A 12,396-nucleotide genomic window follows, 5' to 3' on the forward strand; every position below is an offset into this window, starting at 1 on the left:
TGAATGTATACAACGTATCAAATGCTATAATGGAAAAAACAGAAGTATGCACTGGGAATCTCAGAGTTTAATTTTGCGTCTGAGAATTAAGAATGCCTTAGCAGAGTGGGATGACATTTGAATTTGGCCTTCAAGCATGAATAAGAATGAAGAGCCATCCCTCTGGCCCAATCAGAAGATGAAGGGGAAGGGTGATAACGGAAGTCAGAGATACCAGTTTAGAGAGCTGAGAGAGTTCAGGGGAGAGATAGTAAGCAACTGAACTTTATGACAGTAGTCATCACGATATTTTTTGAGCATTTAGTATGTGCTATGTGTTTTCACACTCACTATGCTATGCATTTTCAGTAAGACTGTCATGGCTCTTCACAACATTATTCTTACCGACAAGGAGACTGAGGCTCAGAATGAGTGAGCAACCTTCAGCGGCTGCACAGACAATGAGCCCAGGCTGGAGTCCAGGTCAGCCTGACCCAAAGTGCTGTTAAGCGCTGGGCTGTGGGGAGTTTCCATGGAGCCGACTGATTCTCACGATGTCAACAGCTGGCACACTGCTGTCATGCTGCAGTTCTCAGTAAATATTTGTTGAATGAGTCAGCCATTGTCAGTTACATGGGTCTGGGCAACTGAGGGGCTTGGCTCTGCTGTTTTCCTTCAATGATGACAATCTCCTGAAGGAGGTAAGGAGAGTTTTGGGGAAATCTTTCGGTGAGCACTGACCCTACACAAGTGGACTTTTAATCACAGACAACAATCCTATATCACTAAATATCAGGGCTGCAAAATAGCTCAGATAACCTCTTCAGTGGTTTTCAAAAGTGGTTTCTATTTTACCAGGGGAAAACCCTTTCTCTAAATTCAACATTATGACTTTCTGAATCTGACTGATAGATGGAGAAGGGGCTGTACTGTCTGGTCAGAGTGCAATGGGGGGTTTCAGCCCACTACTCAGCCTCTGCAAAACCCCATGGCAGATACTGATGTGACACAGGGTTTTGACAAATTAAGTAAGGGAGTAGGAGAAGGTGCTCTGGAGCATTTTTCAGGAATTTGGTGCCATGTTGGCTTAGAGAAAAACACCGAGAGGGACCTTGTGAAAATTCTGCAATCCACGTTTTTTTCTGGCTCCATTTTCAGAATCCACATCTTTGGGTTTCTGGCTCCAGTTCTAACAGTCAAGGCAGAGGGCACATGTCAGTGTGTGACAGGTGTGCAGCAACTGTCCCTGGAAGGCATTGAGAAACACCCAGTAGGACTCTTTAAGGGCAAGCAAAGTATCTTCTTCATCTTCACATTCCCTCCTGGCCAGCACATTGCTAAGACCTAAAGCTTTCATTTGTTAACTGAATAATCAAAGTTTGTTTTCTTTAAAGCATTGCTAGCCATGAGGCTTCCAGGTATTTTTGCTGGGATGAATCCTTTTATTTTAGATATTTTCTTCCCTAAGCTTGTTCTTTTTTTTTCTTTTTAGATGAGACCATCTTTTGTTCACGTAGTAAGAGTGGGATTGAAATAGAGAGATGGAGAATGAGACAGAGAGGAAGCCTGCAACCTTCATTTAAGCATCATTGCTTGGGGAAAGGTGAGGTAATGGACCCAATCCCAGTCTGTTTTCTGCAGGAGCAGAATCAAGGTAAGTATAATTTTGTTAATGAGGATCTGAATAATGAACATCTTCCACCCACCCTGTTTCTTTTAAGGAACTGTGCAGGCTGCAGGCCCTTGACAACTTCTAGCCATGGGCTCTGTTTCCCTGGCTATTTTGGCATTCCAGCCCAATGTGGGCCCTGAATGCCTAGACGGAGGGAAGGGAAGTGAATCCTTGGCTTCCTGAGAATATTTAAGGCAGGCGTGGGGTAAATGTAGGAGGTGGAGGCTCCTGCGTGCTTCCTTGACTGTTGACTAGGAAGCAGTCCTGAGTAGGTCAGAGCGGCTGATGTGATGTGAGTCTGCACTCAGACAAATGTGCCCTTTCTCCCATGGAGTAGTGGAAATTCTTTTCTTCTGGAAGCAGATCATCCTTCAGTGCTGTGTGGCCTCCAGCCTATCTCTGAGCCTAGGTTTCATTCGTTGCCTGTAAAGTAAGGCTGATACCACTCACCTCATAAAAGTGTTTTAGGGATTATATGTCATTATGGCTGCAAGCATACCATGTCTGTGTGTCATATCAGTGAAAAAGTTGTCTGTGATTGCGGTTGACGCAAAGAGGAGGTTTCTCTCTGATGATCTCCCTGTGTGGGAAAAATCCTGAGTCCCAGGGGAATCTCAGATCCAGTGGCATCCCTCAGCCTGGGGGTCTCCTTCTTGCAGCCAGGGCAGCTTGTGTGTATCATTCCAGCATTCACAGAGTCCCCCCGGTTGGACTTTGCAGTACAGAGGCCTGGGGCCTGGATGGTGGGAGTGCGTAGGTGAGGCGGGGAGGAGGAAGGAAACGACAGTCGTAGGCGTGCTCACTGTGTTTGTTTTCCATTTGCTGTTTATAGGTGCATGGTTGGGGCCTCTAATTCCATGTTGCATGAGTCATCGAGTGGGAAGTGTGCACAGCCCTATCTTCGTTTATACAAAGCCTTCTAAGGCGTTCCTCCTTCCTGAGGTGTGGGGTCATGGTGAGATGTGGTGGGTGGATGCAGTCTGGTTTAACTTAGTCCATCTCTGGCATGATCGCTTTTTTGGCAGAGCATCTGTTACTTGTCATTTACAAGCTTCCCACCCAGAGCTGCTGTAATCCCTGGACTTGATCACAGCCTAGAAAGTGGTGGGACAGAGACAGACAGCTGGACAGACAGGCAGACAAACAGATCAAGGTTTCAAGCTTCTGGTAAGAGAGGCTGAAGAAATAGATCTCCCTTCACTGCCACAGAGGTCACTGTGATGACTAGGTCATATTTATCTGCGTGTTTAACTGCTGGGATTCCTGACAAAGGCAAGAGAATCGTGGAGTCATACGGTCCACATCCCTTAGCTAGGTTGAGAATATGGGTGACAGGAATTGTTTCCAGATGCCTTGTTGGCCAGATTTTTTTCACTGCTGTTTGCCATGATCTTGACCCCCAAAATCATGGGGCCTAATTTCAACACTGAAATTAGACATTTGCGAGATGAACCCGTAAGTTTTGCTCATTTATCTGGATATACCATGGAAACACCAATCTCAGACACTGAGTGAAATAAAGAGAAAGAAAACAGTATATGATTTTATATTATGTGATATTAAATGTTTATTAACTGGAATATACATGACTTTTGTTGTTGTTGTTGGCAGTCCTGACCCATAGGAAAGCACAGGATTCTAGCATGAATTCCCTTTGATGAATACATACTCTTTCTTCTTGAAGTCTGGATAAAATATATCAGTGACTTGACCAGGCTAGGGAATGAATCAAGAGAAAAACAAAAACAAAAAATAATAAAATATTGTTCTTCAGGTTTAGTTCCTCTGAAATATTTCATGGCATCTGAAATAATGGTTCTTGGCCCAACGCAGTGGCTCATGCCAGTAATCCCAGCATTTTGGGAGATCAAGGCAGGCAGATCACCTGAGGTTAGGATTTTGAGACCAGCTTGGCCAACATGGTGAAACCTTGTCTCTACAAAAAAATACAAAAATTAGCCGAGTGTGATGGTGGGCACCTGTAATTCCAGCTACTTGGAAGGCTGAGGCCAGAGAATGGCTTCAACCCAGGAAGCAAAATTTGCAGTGACCCAAGATCGCACCACTGCATTCCAGCCTGGGTGACGGAGCAAGACTCCACCTTAAAAAAAGAAAAAAGAAAAAAAAAAGAAAAAAGAAAAGAAAAGAAAAGAAAAGTAATACTGGTTCTTCTCCTTACTCCCCATTTTCCAAGGCAGGGTACTTAGCCTCTGCCTTCTCTGTTTTCTCATCTGTAAAATGGAGATAATAATAATCACTTTATTGTTATTGCGAAGATTACATGAGTTAATGTATATAAAATTGCATAGAATAGTGCTTTGCACATAATAAACATTCAACACACATGAGCCATCCATATTCCAATGGAAAATGCCACTCAACTGTGAGCCCCATGAAGGCAGGGACATAACTGTCTATCGTCAATGCTTAGCAAAGTACTTGGTACCTAACAGACCTCTAATGAATATTTGTTGATTGAACAATGGGTACACTTTGGATGGAGACTGTCTAAATTGTTGAGTTCATAAAGCATTAGAAGACATGATTTGTTATTGTGAAGATAAAGTCGGTCCTTTCTATGCTTATGGCAGCTTCCATACCTCAGCAATGACAGAATAAACAGATAGGTCCTCTTGTTGAAAGTCTGAGGCTCAGACCAAGCAGGCCAATAACCTGATGTTCAGCATGGCAGGATTTAAAAACTAGTGAAGCATAGAATTGTCTGAAGCCACCATTTGGGGAGTCAAGGAGTTCGGACAGATGCTAACAGTGGCATGAAGGGTCTGCAATGCATATCCATGTGAACCAGCTGCTTCTCCAAATCTCTAGCTTGCAGCATTTCTAGCTATGTTGTTTTGGTGAAGGCTGGTGATCAGGGGAAATGGGAGATGCCATGGGGCCATAGGGTGATGGGAAATGAAGTGTCTCTTTCTCCAAGGCAGCTGGGCTTATTTTAATGGGCAAGGTCAGCAATGAAATGACCAGGAAGAGAAATTGCTGTCATTATGCATCAGTTGCAATCTTATATCAATTATTCCCTGTACCATTCCCTTTGCCACAGGCTGAAGCAAACATGGCCCTAATCAGTTTTACATCTCCGTTTAATTTTATTGGAAAGAAGAGCTGGCAATGCATCACAGAGGCCGGGTGTGACACAAAAGGTGACCCCCCTGCCAACTTAATGGCACAATACATAACCCTTAATGAAGTTGCTATCTTGTCCCTCTTTTGCTGTCTCGGCCCCATGATTTACGATGGCATCATTTTGCTTTGCCCTCTTTTCATTTCAGCTTTGACAAAGTGGATGAAACAATTATCTTCGTTATCAGCCAGAGCAGAAGAAATGTGATAGTTGGGGAATTTTTGCAGGTGGACGGCCTTGGCTGGGGATCAAAACCAATGGGTGAAATGTGCTTAGGAATTTTTTTCCTCTTCTCTTCTTCCTGTGACTATGGGCTCCTGAAGATGGATTGTGTATTCCAATGAGCACTGTGAGTCCTATATCACTGTGGCATGAAGTAATTTCAAGAGAAGGGACAGCTGCAGATAGAAGAGAGCTTGGAATTTTGCAGTTTGTTCCTGTTGAGCCCCTTATATTTGATTTTCCATGCACGCCCAGGACAAGTTTTTTTTCTTTTTTAGTCATATGTCATTTTACATCCACCTGCATGGATAGAACATACATTTTTCTATATTATAAATGATACCTTGCATTTATTTAACATAATTAAAAGTTATTCATTTATTCACTTATACAAACAACATTTATTGGGTGCCTTCTAAATGTTAAAGAAAAGTAGGTGTTGTGGAAGTACAGAGAAGGAACAGCTATGGATTTTATCCTCAAGAAGTGGAATATTTTCCCCATGAGAAATGAGACATGAATGTAAGTGAATGTATCACGAGATGGAAAGAGATAAGAATAATTAGAGATATAAGCAGTGAGCACTGTGCTTGTTCAGAGGAAGAAGTTATTTCCAAAATGAGAGAGCTGGACCTTAAAAAGAGGGTAGGATTGGCCAGGTGTGGTGGCTCACTTCTGTAATCCCAGCACTTTGGGAGGCCGAGGCGGGTGGATCACTAGGTCAGGAGATCAAGACCATCCTGGCTAATACAGTGAAATCCATCTCTACTAAAAATACAAAAAATTAGCTGGGTGTGGTGGCGGGCACCTGTAGTCCCAGCTACTCAGTAGGCTGAGGCAGGAGAATGGTGTGAACCTGGGAGGCAGAGCTTGCAGTGAGCCGAGATTGCATCACTGCACTGCAGCCTGGGCGACAGAGCGAGACTCCAGCCTGGGCGACAGAGTGAGACACTGTCTCAAAAAAAAAAAAAAAAAAAAAAAATTTACTATTTTGTAGGCAATGAAGATATGTAGATGGATAGCTAGCTATAGAAATAGATTCAGCTTTGGTAGCAGTTTTATGATACTTTGCCAAAATGATACTGGAGTTGGAAAAAGATTGAATGTGCTTTGGGCCAAGGCAATGGTGAATCATTATTCTAGTTTTGGCTCTGAATATCCAACTGAGGGTGAGAATATAGCGTATCTTGTTGAGAAAGAATTTTAGTTTTACTGGTGACTTCTCATGTACTGTAAGAAAAGGGTCTATGAAGGCTGGGATGAGGGTGTGCTGTGTCTTCCGCTACTGGGCTTCGCTTGGTGTCCCCCTCCCCTTCTCTCCAGCGTACGGGCCTGAGTTGCGTGGTAGGAACTTAGACATTCATGACAGAGGCCTAGACCTGTGACGTCCTCTGCTGGTGGATATTTATGGATGTGAATACACAAATGCTTGCTGTGATTGGCTAACATTTTCCCAGGGGTCCTTTTTTTTTTTTTTTAGATAAACTCGTAAAATCCTACTCCAAGTGTCTTTCTTTCCATTGTTTTGGACTCAGGAAGAATTACAATTAGTTTTTATGAACTTCATAGGTTCTGGGAAATCCAAAATTCTATAAAGTCCAAAGATAATTGGTTGTAGGTTCTTTTATCAATGAGACTCTCATTGCAAATACCACCCAAATGGGGCCTGTGTTATTAATGGGATTTTCAAAAATAGTGAGGGTTTTTCCCAGTGCATTCCTCTCAGGGTGATGGAGAGCTATAATGTTGATATGGGTAATTGGGGGCTTAAGTATATCCTTCATATATATCTACATGTAAGTAAATTAAAAAATAAATACATCATGTAAATGGACATATTTGTATATGGAGAAATTATCCCCAGGAATGTCAATATGCAATCTATTTCATCCATGCCATTGCTCTGCCCTTCTTTGGGGTATAGAGAGGGAAGACAACAGAGAATCAGGGCTGTTCTGACCCTGAGTCTATTTTCTAAAAGCAGCATAGTCAGTACAAAACTTTTAAACTAGCACATTGATGCGATGGTTGTCTAAGTCTACAGTGAAAAATATCAGGGGAAGCATTGTGAATGCAAGGGTCACATTCAATATGCAACCGAGATGTAACGGTCAGGCTGTGAGATACACAGAAGGAAGCCTGGGACTGACATTTTTTAATGCTCTTGCTCCCACATTCAATCACTGGTGCAGGCTTCCCTCACTTAACTGCCTCACCCCTGCACCCTTCTTTCCCCCAACCCAACCCACTGCCCAGCAAGGGCTCCTGCCCTGCCCAGAAGGGTACATTACATTCATCACTGCCTTTGATGTTAAAACCTGCCTGCAAGTTGGTCCCTGATGGGTGCTGTCCAGCATGAAGAGATTAAAATAACTAGAGCAACAGCAACAAAGCACCCAGAGCTGTTTCTCTTTGCATTCTCTTGGTGCAGCATCTGAGAGAAGTGGGAGGTCCTTTTCGCTTGCTCTTCTCCTTATTCCTATTAAGTGGTGAGTTGAAGGGGCTGGGTGACCCAGAATACAACTAGCACATCATGTACAGCACCATGTGTCCAAGGACCATCCAGAGACTCCCCCTGAGCAGGCAGGGGTGGGTGATGGGATAATCTTTGGGAAAGAAAACAAGACATTTTTTGGCTGGAGTTGGAGAAAAAGGGAGGCGAGAGAGGGGAACCCTGCAGTTACTTCCTTCGATCTCAGTAAATTGGAAAGGTCTTTCCCTGATGCCTGCTGATATTTCCTGATGGAAATTTCTTCCATTGACAGAGATACAGATGGAGTTTACCGACATGGGACTGTAGACACACTCTGGGGTAATGAAAAAATGCCCAAGGTAGCCATATGCTCAGTGGCAGTTTGTTAGAAGGAACTCCAGTTGGGTGAATACATAATAGCATTTTTGGCAGCGTTGACTAAGGGAGATCCTCTGTACTTCCATGTCTTTTTGCATTTTTTGGTCTAATTTATGTGGATTTTGAAATTGCAGTCCTGTTTATTAACATTCATTATGAGGTGCTCTTTTCTCCAATCATGAAATTTATTTCCAAGAGATCAGAGTGACCTGAGGAAAGTGTAAAATTGTGGAACAGATTCTATCTTCTCCTTCACTTTCTTAAAACCTCAATTGTGACCTTTATTTTATTTGAATAACTGTCTTATAATTAACAATGGTGCTATTAATGATGATGATGATGATATTATTATGTTATTATTGTTATTATCATCATAACAGTTTCCATGTATCAAGCAATTATAGCCTAATCTTAGGTGTTAGTATCCTTGTTGCTCAATTTTGGAAACTGGAAATCTTCAAGTTTTTTGCCCAAGGCAGCACAAGTAGTAACTATCAGATTTGGGATTAGAATCCAAGTCAACCTTCTTTCAAAGCTTCTGGGATTCCATGCTTTCCAGAATACAAGTATGTCTCAATATGAAGGACAGGAATGGATGACAAGAGTAAGAATTTGCTTGTAAAACATATACCACTCAGAGGTGATTGCATTTCAAGTTTAGATTCCTGGTTCATTTTATAACCTAAGGTTGCCAGAATAGATTTTTTTCCTTCAATACCTGCCTTTATTATCATGCATAGATTTCTGGAAAAGACTCCTCTCCCACCTTTTCATTACATGCATATTGTGCTTATGTATGGAAGTTTTGTAAAAAAAATTCTGGTTTTAGGATCTCCAAAATATTATTTAATTATCTTTATTTATTTACTTTTGAGGGTATTGGAGTAACTTAACCCAATGCTATTTTCATCTATCCAGGGACCTGATTCATTTTATTTGAGACTGAGTCTACATGGCAGAAATACCACTGAGACACTTTTAGGTGTGGGAATTTGTAGGGAGAAAGAAGCCCAATGGACGATAAAATGTTCTGACCTAGAACTAAGCCAGGAACATTTGGAATCAGTGTTTTGAACCTGGTGTGCACAGAGAATAATATGCTCCAGGCTTTCTGATGTCGACATAAACTGAAAATGTGTGCAGAGTCTGGAAAACATGTTCTAGAAGGAGGCCAAGAGAGAAGAGGTGAGTGATTTTTCTTCCGTTTCCAACATCGTAGTCAATATCTCTTACGTATCATGCATGCCACGTTGTGGGCTAAAGTGGAGCTTGATGGACCAGAGCATCAAGGTTATAGTACAGCCTGTCAGGTTGAAGGTAAGTGGCTCATTCTGTAGATGAATTTGCTTCCTTCTTTTGGAAATGTACTAAAAGTCCTGTACCTTCCAGTAAGACTTTATGCCCTCATTTCAGTCTCCCAGTGTTCCTGCACACTCTTCCCAGGTCTAGCTCCCTGCTGAGGAAATTTGGTATGCTCCTAATTAAGTGAGGCTAGCTCATTCTCAGGTCACATGAAACATATTTATAAACTCCCATTCTCTGGCCAACCCCTTGGTTTCCTAAAACTTCACCTGTCTTCTTCTAAGCTCAGTGTGTGTGTGTGTGTGTGTGTGTGCGCGGGATAGGGTGGTAAAGGGGGAAAACAAATGAACTTGAACTTGATGGGACATGAAAGTCAGTTGAACTGTGCCTTGTAACAGGGCTCCTATCTGACTGGCATATCAGAGGTGGGGCCAAGGCTGTGTCTTAAAGGGAAGGGCAGCCAGCAGCTCCTATCAGCCAATTGCCCAGATCCTGGCTGCTGTCTGGCTCCTGGAGATACCAGCTGCCTAGGAATTTTCAAACTGGGTTTGCAGACCCCTGATAGCCACACCCCTTTCTCCTCTTAGTCATCCAGAGACATTCTGAGGGAAAATGACAGCTCTGGCTGGCTTGAAAACAGTTGGAATGAGTGTGTAACCAGGCCACAAGACTTCCAGTATCTCTAGAGAGCTAGCAAATGAAACTGCCCTGAGCAAAGGTGGCTATCCCAAGGGAGGATGTTGGTAGAAGTGGGGAAAGAAGAGGAAAAGTAAGATGTGTGAGATGCCTAAAATGGCCAGGACACTTTTTAGTGCTTTTTTTTTTCTTTTTTCTTTTTAGTGCTATGACAATCCTGCTAGGTAGGTATTGCTGTCACTGTTTTATAAATAAGCAATAGAAAGTTCGAGTTAAGTAGCTTACCTACATTACATAATGTGTTAAGTACGATATTTCAGTTTCAGACTCTTGCTTGTCTTGTTCTAAAGTCTGTCTACTTTCCACTCTGACAAGCACTTTTCCAGGAGTAAGAGGCCCGAGAAAAGAACACCTTCTCAGCCCTGGCTTCCTTCTTCCCGACTTCTTTCAGGGTCCCAGAGATGAAAGGGCCAGAAGAAGAAGGGGGCAGATATCTGGGGCAGAGTCTGGAACACACAGGGGATAAGAGATTCTGGGCTGGAATGGGGAGAGGGAGGGCAAGAAATCTTGTAGTCGGAGCTTGTACAAGCTACCAAGCAATCTTGCCGCTTCTCTATTGCATCGCTGTACAATGAACCCCAAGATCTTAGCCTGAAAGGCTCTGTGTCCACTTGCTTTCTCAGTTTTGTCCTGATTTTGACTACTCCTTCACCAACAAACCCATTTCATGCCTAGATACTTAGTTCATTTTGTGGCTTCAGTGGACCAGGGACATTTGATCATAAGTTCTTTCCTATTTCTGCTTCTACTAGAGCATGAGTCCATTCCTGTGCCTCCTTCTGGGGCAGAGATTAAAGAGAACGTTGAGCCGTCATATTGGCCCATCACTCCAAAGCCAAGTTGTTTTTACTTTCATCGCTCAGGACTTGACTTAAGGGCAGCTTTTTTATCTCTCTCTCTCTCTTTTTTTTTTCTCAGAGGACCCATGCCAGGGCTTACCTCTGCTAAAGGATTTGTCCTCAAAGCAGGCAGCAAATCTGTTCCGTTGGCAGAGGGTGGAAGCCGTGGCTTGTGACATTCTCCTGATAACCCAGCCAGGCCACGGGCAGCCAGCATTTCTGCAGGGGGTGGGCACCACATATGTAAACAGAAATTGCTCCCCTATAGGAAGCAGTTTCCACTGACATTGTTTGTCACCTCGGAGAAGTGCAAGCAGTGTGACACATTTGGTTCTGGTGGGAGGGTGGGGAGGGAATTATGAAGCACCACTTGTCTTTTAGAGGAGGGGAAACTGAGGCACAGAAAGGCCAAAGGGCTATATGGCCAAACTTCTGGAATGCATGGGAGGAAGTCACTGGAACATGGGTCCTTGGAGCATCTTTTGCCCTCCCCAGATACTGAGGTGCTTCCTCCAGGTGGGCATCTCTGTGATTCCTCAGGAAATCCCAAGTACACATTGGAGAACTCTGACATCTTCTAATTAGGAAAACACATGACTGTCATGTTCAAACAACCAGCAGATGAGTGCCAGGCTCAGTAAGGCAGCAGAGCAAGCGGGGAGCTGGTCCATGAGGAGTCAGCATCATTCCATGCAGTGGTCTGTTCATGAACCAGTCCAGCAGGCTGACTTCCTGTTCCCAAAAGCCCTCCAAAGGTACTTCAAGACTATCTGTATGCAGATGGGAAGACAGCATTCACTGATGCTTCCTTAGGCAATGGGATATTTTTTCACCAGGGACTTCAGGGCTGATAAGAGATGGGAGAAGAGAGAATGTGCCTGTATCCTGGGCCATGGAGGCTGGTATAGATGCCATCTGAGCATCAACTTTTCCTGGGAGGAAGCTCGGGGCAAAGCCAGACTCCGTCTTGGTTTACCCCCTCATCTCAGCACAGTCTTTTAGGCTAAGATCTTGGGGTTCATTGTACAGCGATGCAATAGAGAAGCGCAAGATTGTTCGTAGCTTGTATGAGCTCTAACTACAAGATTTCTTGCCTTCTCTCTCCCCATTCCAGCCCAGAATCTCTTATCCCCTGTGTGTTCCAGGCTCTGGCCCAGATATCTACCCCCTTCTCCTTTTGGCCCTTTCACCTCTGGGACCCTGAAAGAAGTCGGGAAGAAGGAAGCCAGGGCTGAGATGGTATTCCTTTCTTGGGCCTCCTACTCCTGAAAAAGCACATGTCAGAGAGGAAAGTGGATGGAATATAGAATAAGACAAGCAAGAGTCTGAAATGCAGCTCTCATACTTACGCATTATGTAATGTAGGTAAGCTACTTAACTCAAACTTTCTATTGCTTCTTTATAACATGGTGATAGCAACATCTACCTAGCAAGATTGTCATGGCACTAAAATTGAAAAGGAAAAAGCATTAAAAATCATCCTGGCCATTTTAGGCATCTTGCACATCTTACTTTTCCTCTTCTTTCCCCACTTCTACCAACATCCTCCCTCGGGGTGACCACCTTTGCCCAAGGTAGCTTCATTTGCTAGCTCTCTAGAGATAAGGGAAGTCTTAGAGCCTGGTTACAAAGTGGGTAGCAATATGGAAAATGATAATAAAATGACAAACAACAATGGCAAGTGTGCATTAGA

General features: G+C 43.4%; 1 long non-coding RNA gene across 1 annotated transcript in view; it reads left to right on the plus strand.

Moving 5' to 3' along the window:
* Positions 1–590: 590 nt before the first annotated feature.
* Positions 591–12,396, plus strand: part of LOC139355871 (uncharacterized) — a 147,320-nt gene continuing 135,514 nt past the window's right edge. Inside the window, exons 1-2 of the long non-coding RNA XR_011607108.1 lie at positions 591–680; positions 1,472–1,633. This is a non-coding gene — a long non-coding RNA (uncharacterized lncRNA). The remainder of the gene's footprint in view (positions 681–1,471; positions 1,634–12,396) is intronic.

Source organism: Macaca nemestrina, chromosome 8 (genome assembly GCF_043159975.1).
Source record: "Macaca nemestrina isolate mMacNem1 chromosome 8, mMacNem.hap1, whole genome shotgun sequence".
In the NCBI taxonomy this organism is placed as follows: Eukaryota; Metazoa; Chordata; class Mammalia; order Primates; family Cercopithecidae; genus Macaca; species Macaca nemestrina.